Here is an 18,968-nt window from a genome sequence, read left to right as displayed (position 1 = left end):
CTTGGCAGGTGATGTGTGCAACCACAAGCCTGTTTGGAGAGAGAAGAGCGTTCTGTCAAACACATCATGTCACAAAGTTTCTGTTCCCTCATGAAAGGACATAGATGATATAAGTGGGAATCTGACAGCTAATGCGAATTACCCAATTGTTCCTGCTTATTTTCAGCCGAAGAGAGTTTTTTTTATTGAACTTGGGTCAAATCCAGGACTTACTGAACATGCAAATCCTTTTTCTAGGGTAGCAACAGCGCTGCTGTGTCACACCTGGTTTTGCTGAGGCTGATTCGCTGGTAGTGCACCTGGTTTGTTTTTATGAAAGCAGATTTATGAATGTAGCTCTGTGTTTGTGGTACAGGGAGTGAGAGTATGGCGGTCTGATTACAGCAGCTGATGAGTCAGTGCTGAGACAAGATCGCATCATGGAAAGTGTCAGCGGCACATCATCCACAGGCATCTGAGTCTGTGTATGTATAAGTGTCTGTGTTTGGGTCTGACTTGGGCTGTCTTTGGGGACACATTTTAGACTTAAGGCCAGTTATTGGGGGACAGCTGTGTCCTTAATCGCCAGCTGTATTCTGTGTTTAAGTTTATGGTTAGGGTTCAGGTTAAATAATTTGTGGATAGAGTCATGGTTTTATGAATTATATGCCTGTCACACAAAAAATAAGAACCACATTCTTGGGAAATGCACTTGAAATTTACTTAAACATGTCTTAGACGTATTATGCACATTTTCAGGTTCATAATTTTACTGTGGAATATGTTTACATGCCTTAATGCTAAAAAAAAAACACAAAATCACTTTTCTCAAACTGTCTAGTGCTGCAGCATTCTATTCCTTCTGTCTGAAATACTCTGTTTTTGCTCCTGTCTCTTTAAGGCCCTTCCTCCTGAATACCCAGTACTCCTCTGATTGGTCAGCTCACACATGCCTGACCCAGCATTGTGACAAAAACAGAGCAGCTTTGCCTAATCAATTTTTATGCACCAAACTAGCCATGAGGCATAAATGATTCAAATGTGTGAGACGGCAACATAGTATGATGTCACAAAGTCACAGACTTAAAGGCGGGACTACTGATGAGGCATTTCAGGAGCAGTGTTTTCTGTTGGAGAGCGCAGCTTCTGTTTGTGCGGACTTTGAACATTTCTAACATTCAAGATATTTCACATGCACAAGAACATTTAAAACTATGAGGGAAAGGGGGAAAATCTAAAAAGCATAAAAGGTCTCCTTTAATTTTACTTAATAACAGGAATTTGGCTATATAATTCACTTCAAAATAGTTTGGACGCTGCCTTCACAATGTTTCACAATGTTTTGTGAAGGCAGCGTTCAAACTATTTTGAAGTGATTTGAAAGTTTGAACTATTTTGAAAGTGATCAACAAGACACATAAAAAAGGGAAAAGTGATAAAAAAAAAAAAAAAGGCCCAGAGCTGAGAAAATGCAATAGTGTCTTGCGCAATGAAAGACAAAGAGGGGGCCGACGAGTCATACTAGCATTGTTGGTATGTATGACAAGACACAGCATTGGCCCAGTCATGTCTCCAACAGCCCATCCCTCCCTCGCTCTCAGTATTTCTCTCCGTCTCTCCCAGGTGTTGATCTGAGCTACCAGGACCACCTCATGACACAACAGAGCACTGAGCCCCAGGCCAGATGACGGACAGAGAGGGTTTGGTTGTCTGCACTGAGTAGTAATAGATATGGCGTCCACTGTGTGCTACATTCACCCATTGCATCGTTCTTAATTGTTCCACAGGCAGTTTTACTAAAATATTATGGCTAGGTCTCAGCCAGAGTATGTCTTTCAAAAGATTTCAAATGATCCATTGAGTTAATGTGAAACCCAAAATGTCTGGCCTGTGCTGCCTCGTGGAGCATTGCAACCTATTTTTGACTTATTATAGAATATACTTTTTTAGGTTTCTATTCAAAGTCTAGTAGGATTATGTGACAAGATATTTTAGACATATCCAATATGAGACAAACTGGAGCTGCTTGGTTCTACATGAGCTTTTAGAGTCACTAACAAATATCTGCTTGCTTTTCCAGGACACATTCTTTTGTCATATTATACATATCATATTATTGCAATATATTTTGTGTGTGTGTATATATATATATATATATATATATATATATATATATATATATATATATATATATATATATATATATATATATATATATACTGTATATATATATACTGTATATATATATATATATATATATATATATATATATATATATATACACAATCATATATATATATATATATCAATCTATATCTCAGTCTCTCTATTTATGCATCAGAAAGACCAGGGCTTGCTCCCAAATAAATTTCATTTTTGTCCCTCTAGGGGAAAAAGTTTGGGCATCCGTGAGATTGACAAAAAGCTTCAGATCAATGGTAGCAGTCATCAATAATTTTTCATCATTTCTTTTTTAAATTTTATTTATTTACTTTAATTTTGACCTACTTGCATTTCCATACATCATTGGATGGATCTGCTGCTCACAGGTATTGTGAGCCTAAGTGCTCTGACAGCTGCATTAAGCCTCACAGGAGAGACGAAGGAAGCTAAAGGAATACACCTGCTGTGGAGGCACTTTAAAAGTTTTCATCCCCTGTCGTCTCCCACAGCTCCTGTAAGTGAAGGTGTCCGCCTCTCTTCAGCATCATCGCAGCTCCGACCCCTAAATTAACATATCTGCACACCAGATGACTGCTGTGATGATAGAGATGACGCTAATATGAGGATAATGACTAACTCTTCTTCTTCTGCTGCTCCCTTAATCCTTGAGGATTGGCTATAATACTGGAGCACGAGAAGGATAATTGCTACGTCAACACCACCGGCAGCCCCACTCCCTCCTCCTACAGTAGAGGAGGAAAAACTGTGTGAGTGGAATTCAGATTCAGTGTGTCGTCTCTGTGCGCTGCAGGTACAGTGCGAGGGCGTGAGTGTGTTGTGTTTGTGCGTGGAACACTTGTGCGTGTGCATGTTTATATAATAGCTGTGTAGCCGTTCTGTAAAATCTAGGGCTCATGCTCGCGTGTGTGTTTGTGTGCGAGGCTGTGTGGGTTTCGCATTTGTGTAAAAGAGTATCACAGACATTCTTTTGTTATTTCATGCTTCCTCGTGTCAGAGCATCCTCCAACCAGGCCGCATCTACTTCAACAACAACAACAACAACAACAACTACATGGGTAAAGCTGCCATCCATCCAATTAGACATGAGACTGGGCCAGTGTAAGATCTGGTACGCCTGACACCCAACGTCATTCACACCTTATCATAGCACACTAATGAGAGGTTGGCCCCAGGTGACGGTGTTCTTGATGATGAAGGAGTCACGTTTTCGCCCACTCTATCAGCCCCTGATCTGCAGCGGCCTGCTCTCTGATCTCTTTGGTGCTTTGTGGCTCTCTGACTGTGGTCAACAGGAAATGAGGAGGGGTGAATCACACTGGGAACACACGTCAACACATGTCTTAATAAAGCCTTTGTGATAAGACTCGCATGTGTTGGTGACTAGTGAAGATTGGACTTCATGAGGTGGAAAATAAATTAAATTGCTGTGTACACTCAACACATTCTCATACCCGAATGATGGAACAGTTTGATTGCCAGTGACAAAAAATGTCACTGCTCCCAAAACAGCATGACTGTTGCAGCAACAAGCGAACCGAATATTTGTCATTCGGTCACATTTTGGTAAGGTTTGGGCACTAAAACTACCCGGCTGGCATTGGGAAAACATTGTGGTTTTGGTAGCGTGGTTACAAAATGCCCATGTTACAAACATAAGTTGCACTCGACAGGCGGACCGTGTTCCGAGCCGACAGTGCAGGACTACAGCCGGGCGAGGTGGGCTGGACACAGTGTTCACAACATTGATGGACAGTGTTTCCCAGATGTTAAACTTTTGAAATGAAGACGCCGACCACATTATCACCACCATCTTGTTGCTGCTGCTTAAACGCACCCTCACACAGATTCAAAACATGCACTGCCTGTTTATGTATTGTACATTAATTAGTGTAGATGTTCTGTTGTGTTACGAATAATAAATTAGCTTATACCTTGTGTTTTAAATTGACAAACGTCATTAACTAGGTCCTATGTGGGACTCCGGAAGAGGAGGGACTTCTCTATTACTTTCTACTATGAATATGGCCAAAACGTAGGGCCACGCCTGTGTAATTCATATGTTTTCCGATGTTGGTCAGCACAAACAACCAACTGTAAGATGTTAGCTAGCTAGCAACAAACATTTGCAGAGACCGTGTATTTTCCTCCAGCCTCTTTCTTTTTTCTTTTCAACTTCTCTTCAAATTCATTCTCTTCATGACCAATCATGTCTTGCTATTGACTTTGTATGGAATGCACCACCTCTGAAATTGGGTATGGGTGATATATAACTGTCTGTCCACACATTTGTCCCATCTTTAAAGGTCCCATATTATACTGTTTTTCATCAATTTCACACAGCTGTCAGAGGTCCAACAACACTGTATTCAATATGCATTACCCCAAACTTGTCCATGGTCCTGAATTTCAGCTGTCTAAAAGTCGCTCTACTGAGTTCTACAGAGAGCAGGCTGTTTCTGTGCCTGCACCTTTAAATGCTAACGAGCTCCGTCTGTCAGCGCCTACTTTCCTGCTTTCCTCACTCTCAGGAAGACGATGCCGCTTGGGCTAGTGGTAGCATGCGCTAATGTTACATGGATGTATCTCTATGGCTCACCGAGATGCTTTCTTTCACGCATACCAGTTTGACCCAGAATTGGACCCAGAAGGAGAGGCTCCTGAAAAAGTACAAACTCTGCGGCTGCAGCAGGACTTTTCAGAATGGTTAGTGTGTCTGAATAATGTTAGTTTGTTTGTATGTGTTGTTACAGTTACTGCCATGTAGCTAATGGCTAACATCTAGTGAAAGCTGTGTCCAAAGTCTTGGACACTGTTCACATCGTCTCTGTCTCCAGTCTGCACATGTTTCCAGACTGTGACAACCAAGCTCCATCATAATATTATTAACATTACATTCGCTTCAAATGCCATTGCATAGCGGACTGAAGCGGAGCTAACCATTTAGCCAGTTTCCAGCTGACTTTACCACACTTGTAGGCAGCTGTAAATACTGTCAAACCGTGGCGACACTTACCTGTGGCTCGGGTGCAGTTGCTGGGTCTGGTATGGTTGAGACTTGAACAGCCTGTAGGAGCACTGTTTTACCAGTGGGTGGGCTGCAGAGACAATGCAGGAATCGCTTGTTTTCCTCATTCTGGGAGTTGGCATGCTCAGGGAGGACCAGCTTATATATCTAAAGACCAGAGAAAACATGTTTTTCATAATATGGGACCTTTAAGTCACATTTCAGAGCAAAATGCTCACATTTTGATGAAGCGTATTGACTTTCATGACCTCATGTAGATATACAACACAGAATAACAAAGAATCAGTCTACAGCTAGACACTGCATCATACACAAAACAAACAAAGGTGTATTTGGTTCGCCAGCCAAATTATATCTAAGTAGCCCATCAGAATGTGAAGCGATACCACCAACAGTCATATTCTGATAATATCTCACATCATTCATGAACTGTTGGCCAGACCTGCACTGAATTAAATGCACTAATGAGTGACAGCTTGTATGCAACAGTATGTACTGAATGACGGTCTTTCCTTTCAATGAATGAACTCTTTTATTTTACCTTCATTGTTTGAGGAATACAGGAGGAAACGTGGCTGAAACCAGAGCACCATCATGTTTCAGACTGAAACAAAAGTGTGATTACCAGAATAAAGGTATTTACAGCATAATTCAACATGGGGGGGTTTAACAAACACATTGTGCTTTGGTTGAAATAGTAATACAGAAGGAACTGAGAGCAAACAAGCGAATTAAGATTTAGCAGCTCTTTGCTCCTACCCAGGCAGCCAATCAGCTGATGCACTGCCCACTAAAAATGAGCACATCTGTCAGCCAGCAGGCCTGATGTTGGGGAGCATTTCTTGTTTCAGGCGAAGGAAAACACACAACATGTGATGAGGAGAGAGGAAGACGTGCAGAAGTGAAGTGAGGTTCTTCACCCAGTGGGTGACGTTCTGAGGCGGGCCCTGATTTTTGGAGGGTCACTCCCTGTTACATCAGCCAATTTGGGGTGGTGGGTCACCCTGCCATCTCAGTCCCTAGAGGCCTGCCTCCTTCTTCTGCTGCTTGAAAAAAACTGGAGGAGAAAGGCAGCAAGGGCTTTGTGTTTTGGTGTGTGTGTGTGTGTGTAAGTGTGTGCGTGTGTGCATACATGTGCATGTGACTGTTTTGACAAAAGAGCATGAGTCACCACTTGATTACATATTAAAGCTTCTTCTTTGTGTGTGCTGCTTTTCTTTCTTTTCTTCTGCTTCCTCTACCCTGTGTTTGTGCCCGCAGCCCATCTCTCTCTCTCTCGCTTTCTCTCTCTCTTTCTAATTGACTTATGCTCTCTCTCTCTCTCTCTCTCTCTCTCTCTCTCTCTCTCTCTCTCTCTCTAAATGTGTGTTGGGGCCAACGGGTTTGTCAGGGTCTCTCAGTTTTTCTTACTCCATCTGTCTCACTCCCTCTTTTTTGCTTGAGTGTCTGTGTTTTTTCGCCCATAGGCTTTTCTCTCTTGTCTCCTGTCTCTCTCTTCTCTCTTTTGCTCTGTTTGTGTGTGTGTGTGTGTGTGTGTGTGTGTGTATATCTTTCAGTGTGTCATGACTAAAATGTGAGTTGCAGCATGATGTATTTTATGTCAGTTGATGACACTGAACAATATGTTTTGTAATGATACGCTCTTTTCTGTCCCAGACTAGTGTTGCTCATATTGTGTGATGGGAATACACTATCATCTGTGTTAAAATGGTTAATTTACTATTCTTCAAGCACACACACTCAAACGTTCATCCTAATGCTGTCTGACGTCAATATTGAGCCATGACATGTTTTGAGTCAACCAGACAAAATTAAATTAAGAGGCGGGGCTTTGGCGCTTTACTTGACTTGTCATTATACATGTTCGTATAAAGTGACGCCAGTGGGCAGGTGTCGAATGATGATGTCATTGGTAACCTTGCGTCAGGCATAGTGAAGCAGACAAAGGAGGGGGTTATGCTGTCTGATGCTGGATGTTGATGTATAGCTTCAGGGCTCCTGCCACTGGTGGCTTGAGCCACAGTCTGACATCTTTGAAGTGTTCGCCGGGTTTGCTTTAAAGACTAAAAAAAAAAAAAAAAAAATGTACACTGCTTAAACATTTGAACTTCAGGATCAGAACAGATTTTTTTATGGGGATACTTTGATTCTAAAACACAAGTGACATATAACCTCTTATAGTTAAAAGGTAGCTTTCTTTTTTTGCCCCAAATACAATAAATTGGGGCATTTGTAAATTCCTATTTGATAAAATAAAAATATATCATGTGTAACTAGTATAATTAGATATAATAATAAAGTAGTAATTTGCCTTTGTTCCAGACTCTCTGGATTACCAGACACATTTCCCATTTGTTTAGCAATTTAAACACTTGTGATATTATGCTCATTGACAGTTGTTTACCACCAATAAAACCTTTGTAGGATTGAGAATAGAGACACCATTTCCCCTACTTTCCTGGCTAGTTAGCTACATACATGAAAAATACCAATAGACTTTAGACTTTTATTCATCCTACGTTGGGCAAATTCACTTGTGACAGTAGCAGGTAGATAGACATACAATAAGTACAGACATTAAACAAGTAGACTTAAAAATACAAAAAAGATTTAGACAAGAGAAAGTTTTAAGGATACAATATGGAAAGCACTATACAATATGTACATTATATACAGGAGGTAAATGTACATTATACATTTGAATAAAATGTAAAAGTATTGCCTTGTTGAAGCCTGGATGCATAAATAAAAACTGTGTTTGAAACAAACAGACCCAGTGTAAGAATACAAGTATGTAAAAAAATAAAAATTGTATTATTGGACAGGATAATTGCACAAGATGGCGGCGGTAGAAGTGGCAAATAATGCGAGATAAGTAGGTGCTTATGGTGCTACATTAAGGGTTATTGGTGTTGAACAGTCCGACAGCTGTTGGAATGAATGATCTGCGATAGCGTTCCTTTTTACACCATGGGTGAAGCAGTCTGTTGCTGAAGGAGCTGCTTAAGGCCCCCACAGTGTCATGTAGGGGGTGAGAGGGGTTGTCCATAATTGATGTCAGCTTGGCTAACATCCTCCTCTCACCCACCTCCTCAATGGAGTCCAGAGGACAATCCAAGACTGAGCCGGCACCCTTTGACCAACTTATTGAGTGTCTTCCTGTCCCTCTCTGAGCTTCCACAGCCCCAGCAGACCAGCGTAGAATATCGCTGATGCTGCCACAGAGTCATAGAAGGTTTTTAACAGTGTCCTGCACACACCAAAGGACCTCATCTCCTCAACAGATGGAGACGACTTTGGCCCTTCTTATACAGGACATTCTGTGTCGTGTGTCCAGTCCAGTTTGTTGTTTATGTGAACACCCAGGTATTTGTACTCCTCCATGATCTCAATGTCCAAACCCTTGATGTTCACCGGTGTAGTCTGAGGAGCCTTCCTCCTGAAATCGATCACCACCTCCTTTGTCTTGCTGGCGTTGATGCACAGGTGGTTCAGTTCACACCAGCCGACTAAGTTGGGTGATGATCTTCCTGTACTCCAGATTGTTCCCCTCTTCCACACGTCCAACGATGGCTGTATCATTGGAGAACTTCGGTCACACACAGTCACATACTGCAGTCTGTTTGTGAGGTAGTTGACTACAGCTCCTTCCAGCTTCCCCCTGAGCAGTGATGGTTGGATTATGTTGAAAGCACTGGAGAAGTCAAAAAACATGACTCTCACAGTGCCACCGGTGCTCTCCAGGCGTGAAATGGAGCCATGGCCTTAAAAGCAACCATCTGATTGGCTGGAGCAAAACTATATTCAAACACCTACCAAACATGTTATTGTGGATCCCTCTGGATTTCCTGTGAGACCCGCCCTGCTTTGCCTTTGATTGGTTGGATTCGTTGGTTGCATTCTCCACGCTTGACTCAAGCTGTTAACTCCCACAGTAGCTCTAACTGTATCAGTTTTCCTTGTGGCTCTGATATGATATACGGTTAATGAGCTGTAGTCTTTTAGGTAAACACGCCGACTTCTTCGACCTCTCTCCCGGTCTTCTGCTGCTCCTCTCAGGGTCACTCATCTTCCAGAGCTGCTCTTCCAGGCTCTGCAGCTCGCTGTTTGTTTTACAAACCACCCATGAGAAAAACACAGTCACAACCTATTAACAACAGACAGCCATTCATTAAAATCAAAGCGTATCATATTCTGTGATTTGTAGTCGCTAGTAATGAGTTCTGGTTAATTTGTTTGTTAGCACATATCTCGAGGCCGTACGGTGTCTGAAGTGAAGTCAGATGTTTTCAGCCTTGCCGGATGTTTTGACACAGTAGCTTGTGCGTGTTTGTCTACAGCACATTACAGTGAAATTTCTTTGTCAGTCATTTACTATGGTATGAAATTGCCCAACTGGTGTGATGTTGTTTTGTGCCTGCATGATGGATCTTATGCAATGAACAAAATGCCATGCACTTTTTCGTAACCCAGGCACTCAATGACAAGCCACGTTTTGGCTGCATGCTACCTTCAGTTTGGAGCTCTGAGTTCTGAACCTCAGCATAACATTTGGCGAAGACGAGCGATCTTTAACTATCCTGTCTTTGTTTTAGCATGTGAATAATCAGGACATTAAAGCTGTAACGCTCGTGATTTTACGAGTTAAACAAAGGAGCTCTGAAACACAGAGAGCGCTGACACTCCTTTAACTTGATCAGCTTTCTTACTCTGTGTCAGGGTTTCGCATAGGCTGCATCCCATTTAAATTCCTTCAACATGAGTCTCCAAATGCGGTTCCACGAGCATAACAATGCAGTATATTGGTTTCGCAGTATGTAAATTCATGTGTGGAGATGCCACCAAGGCCCCCCCACCTCAGCTGAGCGCTGCCTGTTGTGATGTGCGTCATCCAAGAACCCTTTGAAGACTCACGCAGTTCATGTATTGACAAAGAGGCGGCAATTGCACCCACATGTGCACGGACACACACACAGAAATACACACCCTCCTGCTCTCATGCCTCGCTATCTCTGTCACACATATTCTGAGGTGTATGCTCACACACACTGAGGCTCTGCTTCTCGCCCGCTCTCTTACGCACATACAGATGCATGCAGAGCAGCATTAACCGTGTGCAGAGGTAAGCGTGTGTTTAGTGGTATATGATTCAGCCGTCAATGCAGAAGAGCACCGCATATGTCAATACAGCCCTCCTCCTTGTCTTCGCCCAACACCACCAACTAAAACCGGCTTTACGTGATGATACACCTCCATACGCAAGCAGGGAGCTCAAAATAACACCCTGCCTTTCATCTCCTGCTATGAGACCCAGCTTTCCTCAAAGGTCCAACCCCTAAGGGCTCGCAGGAGGTTACAAAGCAGCAGTGGTAACGATTGCGGCCTTAACCAGCCTGCTCCCAGGAGAGGCTGAGATAACAAAACTCTCCCCAGCTGAAGACTATCTGGTTTGAGTCATCGAACGTCTCAGGGGGAACGTTTCTGCCTCGGGGAGTCAGGGCAGGTCATCAGCGTTGCCAAAGACAGCACAGAACAAGAATGGCATCGGAATCTGAGGGAGTGTATCTGACACACAATGACTAGGTGTTTTGGTCAGGTGTTTCAGCAGCGTCACAGTGATGACTTATAAAGATATCACAACATCCGTGGACGAGGTGTTTGTTTAACTTTCACGGAGTTCTGGTTCACCAGGACTAAAGAAGAAAGTCGGTTTATCTAAAAGGTTTCATAAATGTCATAGAGCCACATGAAAGGGCCTTCAATTTAGATTATTTCTGGGCGTTTTAGCCATAAATTCATGGTGTATACTCAAAAGGGAGGACAGGAAATGTGGGGAGAGAGTCACAAGGATATGAACATCCAACAAAGGTCATCAGCTGGATTCAGACTGGAGGTGCTGTGGTTACATGTTTTTGGTAACACCATACAAATAGTGCAAAGTTTATAGATATCATATTAATATTTCATACAAAAAGACTTCTTAGGGTTACAAAGTCCATGTACCCTTACGATATCTTAAGGCTATATGGTATAATCTAAATTAAAGTCCCGTCTTAAGTCGTTCTATGACCTTTTAGATAAACCCACTTTCTTCTGACTATTATTCAATGCAGCTGTCCAGCGAACAATTTCACCATGTCAACAAATAACAGAAAAGTCAATACATCCCTTGCCCTTAAACCGCTACTACTTAGCCCTTGAGGTAGGGTGTTTCGATTCTTTCTGGGAAAGTCTGGGAGGGCGAAGTCTTAAAGATACATGCCCCTCCCAACGCGGTCTCTATGTATTATGGTCCTTTGTTTTATATCAAGCATATAACGATCACTACTCGTTTACTCGCATCTCTGAAGCAAGTTACTTTAGCTAGCTAGCTAACATGTTATTGCTGATCGGTGCGTGATAGCCCCGCATGTTTCAGTGTTGTTTCCTCTGTTATTATTAATGACAGTGAATTAATGACAGCAGTGTTTGGACAAACTTGCTGACAGATTGAATGACTGAAAGAGTGATGTCATGTGACACCCGACAAATCATCCAAAAACACAAACACATGTGACTCACGAGGAAGATATGTGTGTACACAACACAAGGGGTGTGTCCAGATGAGTATTTGAAGGTTGGTGTGTGTACAAGCAAAGGGCATGTTCATCGAGTGTTGTTTAGTGGACACTCCCCTGCTCTCTGTATGTCGGCAAACATGAGTCAGTATATGTGTGTCACATCATAAATCACTAATGCACCTTACCTGTTAGAGTTGTTTACACTTGCTGGTCCGTGTAACCAATCAACAGCATCTTCCCCGTCGACCACCATCAGTACTCAGACTCCATCAGGAGAACTCACAGCTGTATGTACGGTATGTAAGCGGTATGTTTACAAAGTTACTGTAAAGTAGCAGAGCTGTGACAAATTCTAAGCAAAAAGACAACGATGAGATGTAATAGGTCACTGGGGAAGAGAGGTAATTTGTAGGAGTCTTGTTAATGGCAAAGAGCTGTCACGGCTGAGTCATAGATCTCAGCCTCGCCTATGAGCAGTGCTCCCTGTGTTGTTAATGAAGGTGTCATCGCTCCTGCCCGCAGGCTATGAAAGTAGATGTCTCATGTGAAACTGAACTAAATACTTCTTCGATCTTTATTTAACTTCGGATGTTTGCCCAGCGCACCCTCTCTTTTCTTCCGGCACTATCATACCGAAGAAAATTCCTGAAAAGTTTTGTGAAACCAGCTTAAAAAAAAAGTGGAGAAACTTTACTGTGTAAACGTTACATGTCAATTGTTGAAGGCGTAGTGTGACATTTGGGGAAATACTCTAATACGAAGGGTTGACCGTGTACTTTCAACATGCATCATCTGACTAAAATGTGTCAATAAAGTTTATTTAAAGTTATTCAAGTTTATAAAAAAAAACACATACTCATTCTGCCTAATGGCACCTGTAAAGCTCACTAATGAACAAGTTACATGTCGTTTGTTTAAGCCGCAGGTTGTTTTACAGAGCAGGATGCCAGAGTTTTACTTGTGTAGCAGTCATAAGCTGAGATAAGCTAAGCTAGCCAGCAGCTGGCAGCTCAGTCGAACTCCCTGCAAGAAATCAAATAAGCATAATACCCAAACTGTTGAGTTGTGGTCTTGATCAAGTAAGAAGGACTCAAGAAAACATCACTCACAGAATAAGGTTTCCGCGCATCATTGGAACCTGTCAGACTTGAAGGTCGGGTTGAGAAGTTTCTTCTGCAAGTTTCCACATGTGGAAATTCTAATCCGCATGTGAAAAAGAAAAAAAAAATATGATCATGTGTAATTCACGTGAAAATGGTAATTTCTCATGTGAAAATGTTCATTCGTATGTAAAAAAAAAAAAAAAAAAAAAAGCCAACCAGTGTAAATGAAGCGTTCACACTTGACATGCTTTGGTTTCAGATGTTAACATTTTGGTTCACATGTGAAAATAACCAATAAATTGTGAAAATTTGGAATTTGGAACTTTCGTGTGATTTTTATGTGCCTTGTTTTGTTTCCACATGTGGAAATTTGCTTTGGGGGAAAAAAACACCCATTTCTTATGTGACATTACTTTGTTTACTCATGTTAAAATTGTGATTTACATGAAAAACTTTGATTTTAACATATGAAAAGGGAAATGTCACATGGAACACATTCATAAGGCCCCACCAATCCTGGAAAAGTGTGAGTAAATGATTAAGGAAAAGGGACTTGAAGGTGCTTTCCACGTTGTGTTTCATTTTCAACTTGCGCCTCCATATGTATCACTCTGACTTTTCAAAGCAGGGAGCACATGCTCTATATTTAAAGATATCAGGCTTATTTCATGAGAAAATGACATTCAGTAAACACCAGCTGTCATAGGACAACCACATCCTCTTTTCATTTTCACCATCCAGCTGCTGCTCAAACTGCAGTCACAAACCCAGAGTCAATAGTTCATGTTTCAGGATGAATTTCATCAAAACTTGTTTTCTGTAAAATTCAGAGCTCTGGAGCATCAGCCGGCTGGCCACCTCTAACTCTTCTCCCCATATGGGATCCCATTTGCTACTGTATATCAGCTTCGTCATCTTCATCCTCACCCTCACCGACACTTCTCCCCGTTATGATCATCCTCTCGGATCACGCCTAGTTTAACACCCCGGCCGGCTGCGTGCGCACCGTCCGGCTCTGCGTGACGCGGGTTGAGCTCTTGGCTCGGGGGTGCGGCCTGCTGGGAAGAAGCAGAAGCCAGAGCTGTGGAGGAACAGATTGGACCAGATTACTCACTGTTGTCTGAGTCTGAGGCAGGCCTGTTTGTGCAGGATGTTGGTGGGTAAACAGGGAGAATTAGAGGCCTAGAGTGTTAAGGCCCAGATACCCCGCAGCATGTCTGCTTCCTTCCCCCTAGAATCTAGACGATTTGACGGGGGTGTCCACCGTGTGAGAGGAGATAGAATCAAGTCAGAAGGAAGCACAACGAGCAACAATAAAAGAACTGAAGGAAAACCTGCTACACCTTTACAAGTTTGTTGAAAATATGATTTTGATTTTTGTACCTATAGAGCACACTCAAAAAAAAGTCAACTGTAAACAGGTCAAAATGTCTAGAATACACTTTTAGGTGGGACGAGCCCTCACAGATGTCGGGACCCAAAATGTCTGTGTGGTTTGGTGGGCTGATGCTATTAATTTGAAAAACTACGGGTCTTTGTTCATGAAAGCGACCAAAAGATCTTAAGAGTAGAGATAAAATCAAAGGCGTCACTTTGTGTTCAAACGTGATGGGGTCTTTTAAACTGTCTTAAACATTTACAGTTTAAGGCAACCCTACTTATGAGGTCAAAGTAGGATTTTTACAGTGGAGAAAAAAATGCATAATATTTATGTTACCATTTCTTAGTTTGGGCTTTTATAAGGACAGTTTTATTACCAAATTATGCTTTTGAAAAGTGATAGGGACAACACTGGTGAAGATATGTTCCTAGTGTCCCTAGTGTAAAGGAACCCTATGGAAATCATTTTAAAGTACTGTAACTGTAGTCTAGTCTTTTCTTCGTTTGCCTGAATTTTCCAACCCAGAAAACCCAATTTTTCCTATATTGGCAGACAAATGTTTAGACACTTATAGACCGACCTTGTGGTAAAACAGACTTCAAACCTGTCTCCTGAAATGTCTGTGTATGTACAACTACATGATCAGGAAACAGGTTTAATCAACATGCACTCTCTTTAAAGCTGTAAAATATTCATGTGGAACTCTGATCATTTTGATAGACACCCTCAGTGTCTGGTTATGGCGACGGTCTTTGTAAAACATGGAAAAAGTAAGTGAGAGAGGACAGGGCCAGTTTCAGTTCTCCATTTCAAACCATGATTTTCCCCAAAGGAATAGTTTGACATTTTGGAAAAATATGCTAACTTTCCCATGAGCGTGCCGATGATTAATGAGTGTATTTCCCAAAATGTCAAACTATTCATTTAACCAAAGTGTTACTTTAACTTAAAGCAACATAATGTAGGAACTGCCTTTTTGTGCAATTTGAGTGCAGTTACGCTGTCATAAATACAAATCCCAGGTCTGTGACAGTTTGTCAGATGTGATGTAGGTGCTGACTACAAACAAAACTCATGACGTCTTGACAATGTTACGTGTTGAAACCTTGTACGTTGAAGTAAACATGTATGTAAGGCTGTGATCCGACCCTCTCACTGGAGCTACATAGTGGAGAAACAAGTGATAGAGACGCCATTCACCCTGTTACAAGACACTGTACCATCAACAGGATTTTAAGGATGTTATTTTAAGGTTAAATTATGACAGAATGTTGTTTTAACAATTATTTTTCCCAAAAAAATGTTTTGATATTTTGGGGGAAAAAAGAAGGAAATTAGTGTTCTTCCCACAACGTCAAACTATTCATTCAAACAGAGTTTTAGTTTAACTCAACCAAACTTAACCAGACAATGCGAAGAGGCTGTGAACCATGATCTTTGGCTCACCCATCCTGACTGTATCCTTGTGTGTAACATTCATTTTTAAACATTCAGTTTTTTGAAAGTTGTGAGGGTAAAGCTTGTGCTGTCGTAGCACACTGCCGTGGTTGTACAGGTTAGCTGGACACACCGGGTTTGGATTTAATTGCTTAACTTTAAATGAACTATGTGTGCATTATGAACGAGGACACTTCAAGATCATAATACGAGATTTAAACTTTAATTACATGGCTGCTGAATCAGCACATGGAAATATTTAGCAAAAGTACACTAACTGTTACTAAGAGCAGGTCATGCGACATTCCATGTTTGCTCAAAGCCGCGCGACTCATTCAGAAACTCTCACACACACTCGTGAGCACGTCTGTGACTTCCTGGTCAACACCGTGATAATTTGCATATTAAAATGATTCCTAACAGACTTCTTTGACTAAGAGAGTGTACAATAGGAAGTGACACTTCTTCCAAAGAAACAGGATCTGCCTCCGGTAACTGCAGTCCTTCCTCATCATAGATCATAGTGACATGTTTGTCTTTCACTGGACAGCGCTAACAGTGCAGTAAATCCTGCACAGATCCACGGACTGACACATACTGGGCTCATATGTAATACAAACGGTAATATGCAAAGGCTTTCTCATTTCTTTTTCTCATCATTATTTCCTCAACATGCCTAATTATCTGCACACGCACAGCCGAATCCCTCACACACACACACACCCACACGTACACACTCAGATGCATGTGAAGTCATTGACAGGACTGAGTTTTGTTGTCAGTTTCGGTGGAACTGAAGCACCCCATTCATGCTGACAGGCCCTGAGGTGATGACATGAATACAGCCTGTGGTGGTTAGATTCATCTGTTCATAGTTACCACAGATCACATCCACTTTAAGTGGAAGTTAAATGAAAAATACTTCTTTAAGCGTTTAAGATTACATCCACAAAAGATCTGTTTCTTTGTATTTTTTTTAAGATCCTTGACTCTCCAGTGAATGATCAGTTGAAGGCATTTCTATCCAGAGCCTCCAGCCTCAGCCCATTTCATTCTGGCTGCAGTGGAGGCGATCACTTTGGTTTGAAATGATGTCATATCCATCACTCAACGATCTTTCTAAGACATTTGATACTGTTGACAGCCTTCTTCTGCAGAGACTACATGTTACTTTTGTGAGGGTTAGGGTTAGGGTCAGGACACCATGACTAACATGTATATTGGTAATCATCCTTTTCCTGCTAGTTTCTCATGAAGCGGGTGTTATACATCTTGCTTCCATGAAGCACAAGGGTGATGATGCAGTAAGTGACTGACTCATACGTACGTATACAGCAGTAATCCAACACTTTTAAATCAAGCGATATACGAGGGGTACATCATTTTATCACATGTAGTTAAGAATTTTCACATCATTTTTCACTCTTCCACAATGTTAACATATTTAAGGCCATCCTCCTTTAAATACATTTACAACATGTAGAAAGTTACTGTTATATATAATATGTGACCAATTGTTCTGACAGCACACTATTCTGAACCCACTGATCTGAGCAAAAGTTTTGTTTGTATTTTGTCTGACAGCCCGTTATTGTTATTATGAAAAAAAATACCTGCTCTACTGGGCATTTGTTTTCAGAAACTGGGCTGTCGTAAGAATGGCGTGGCACTTGACTTATTCATGTTTTAGAACTGAAAAGAGTCTAGCTGTTAGCCTGGACAGGCAGTACAGTGACATGATGGAGGGGCTGGAACTGGATGGTCATACTTGGAAAAATGTAATGAAATGGATGACTATGTAACGTTCCTCCTTCAGCATCAACGTTGCCTGAGCCAGACATTTGACCACCAGTTACCACAGTGAAGGTGATCAGGCTGAATGATCTCATATGTTTACTGTATAAACAAGCCAAACAGAGTAAGGATCTTTTGTAAATATGAAGTTAAAATAGCAGCAAAATCCTGTCTCGAGATAAATAAACGTTGCGTTTGGCTCGGTATCCAAGCTTCGCTACCCAGCCTCAGACCTCCGAACAAAAGCGATCCCATTTCCTGTTGTAGAGGAAGTACATGGCTGGTTGTGTGTCACTTACGTGAGTGGGGACAGGAAGAGTTCGCTGGCCAACAGGAAACTGTTCCCTCCTGCATGCCAAACATTGTGCACTGCAATGTTTGGACAACCTTTCTAATCACATCTGTGCTGAATCCACAGTTTTTTTTTTACTCTTGAACTTGTCGGTCGTCTTTTTCGTTGTTGTGGCTTTTGAAATAACCAAAGCTTTTTCCAGGACTTCAGTGGTACACATTCAGATGCTCACATTTACTGTCTCTGTAATTTGTTTTATTTTCAGTATCGTCACAGGAAAGAGCTTTTTTAACATGTGGGAAAAGTCAAAACAGTTCCCATAGTGAAAACAAGAAGATTCCCAGAAAGGACAGCCCCCACTGTATGCTGGGAAATGTTTTTATCATGTTTATTTAGATCAGATATTTGATCAGGTTTAACGAAGCCTCAGGATTTCAAAACTTGTTTAACAGGTTGTTTTTGTCGTATCTTGTATTGTCTTGTAAGTCACACAGAAGGCTGTGAAGAGTCAAGCTGTTTAGAATGAATAATTTCAAAATAGTTTCATTTCATAATTTACAGCAGTACTTTTTTTTTCACCTTCCTGTCATCAGGCCAAAAACAAAGCATATGTTTAATGTGTTGGAATGTATTCAGAATTTCCTTTTCACCACTTTTGTTCAACAAACTTTCTCATGCTCTGGTCATGACACAGATGTCACACCTGCTTTCACTTCAGGGGAATTTAAAACTTTGAAACGGCCACCTCATTTGATCAGGGAAGTACAGAAACCACAATACAGTTTGAGCACCGAAACTGAAAAAGTGCTTTTGTTATTTCTGTCATGGTGCATTCCACTACCACAATCGAAATGATGTAACCCATTAAAAATAAACATTGTTCTAATGTGTTAAGTGCAATGATTCAATCAGTAATTTATGTCAGAGAAAAATTTAACAAAAAGCCAGATTTATAAGACAAATGAATTCTTGTATTTATTAGAGATGTTTTGTTAATGGTGTTATTTCTTCATTTATTTCACATTACAGGCATGTCGTTTTGGTTTCTTCTGTCTATTTGAAGTCAAGTTGTTGCCTTTTTTTTTTAAAGAGAAGACAGTTTTATCAACCATAAACAGAAATTTGGCAGGAACTTTGTGTGTGCTTCTACAATGTATTGTTACATCCGTCAAAAATGTGTAATTTTAACAACACGTCACAATATTTATAATTA

The sequence above is a fragment of the Acanthopagrus latus genome, chromosome 1 (assembly GCF_904848185.1).
Source record: "Acanthopagrus latus isolate v.2019 chromosome 1, fAcaLat1.1, whole genome shotgun sequence".
Taxonomy (NCBI): Eukaryota; Metazoa; Chordata; class Actinopteri; order Spariformes; family Sparidae; genus Acanthopagrus; species Acanthopagrus latus.
This window is presented reverse-complemented; position numbering follows the sequence as displayed.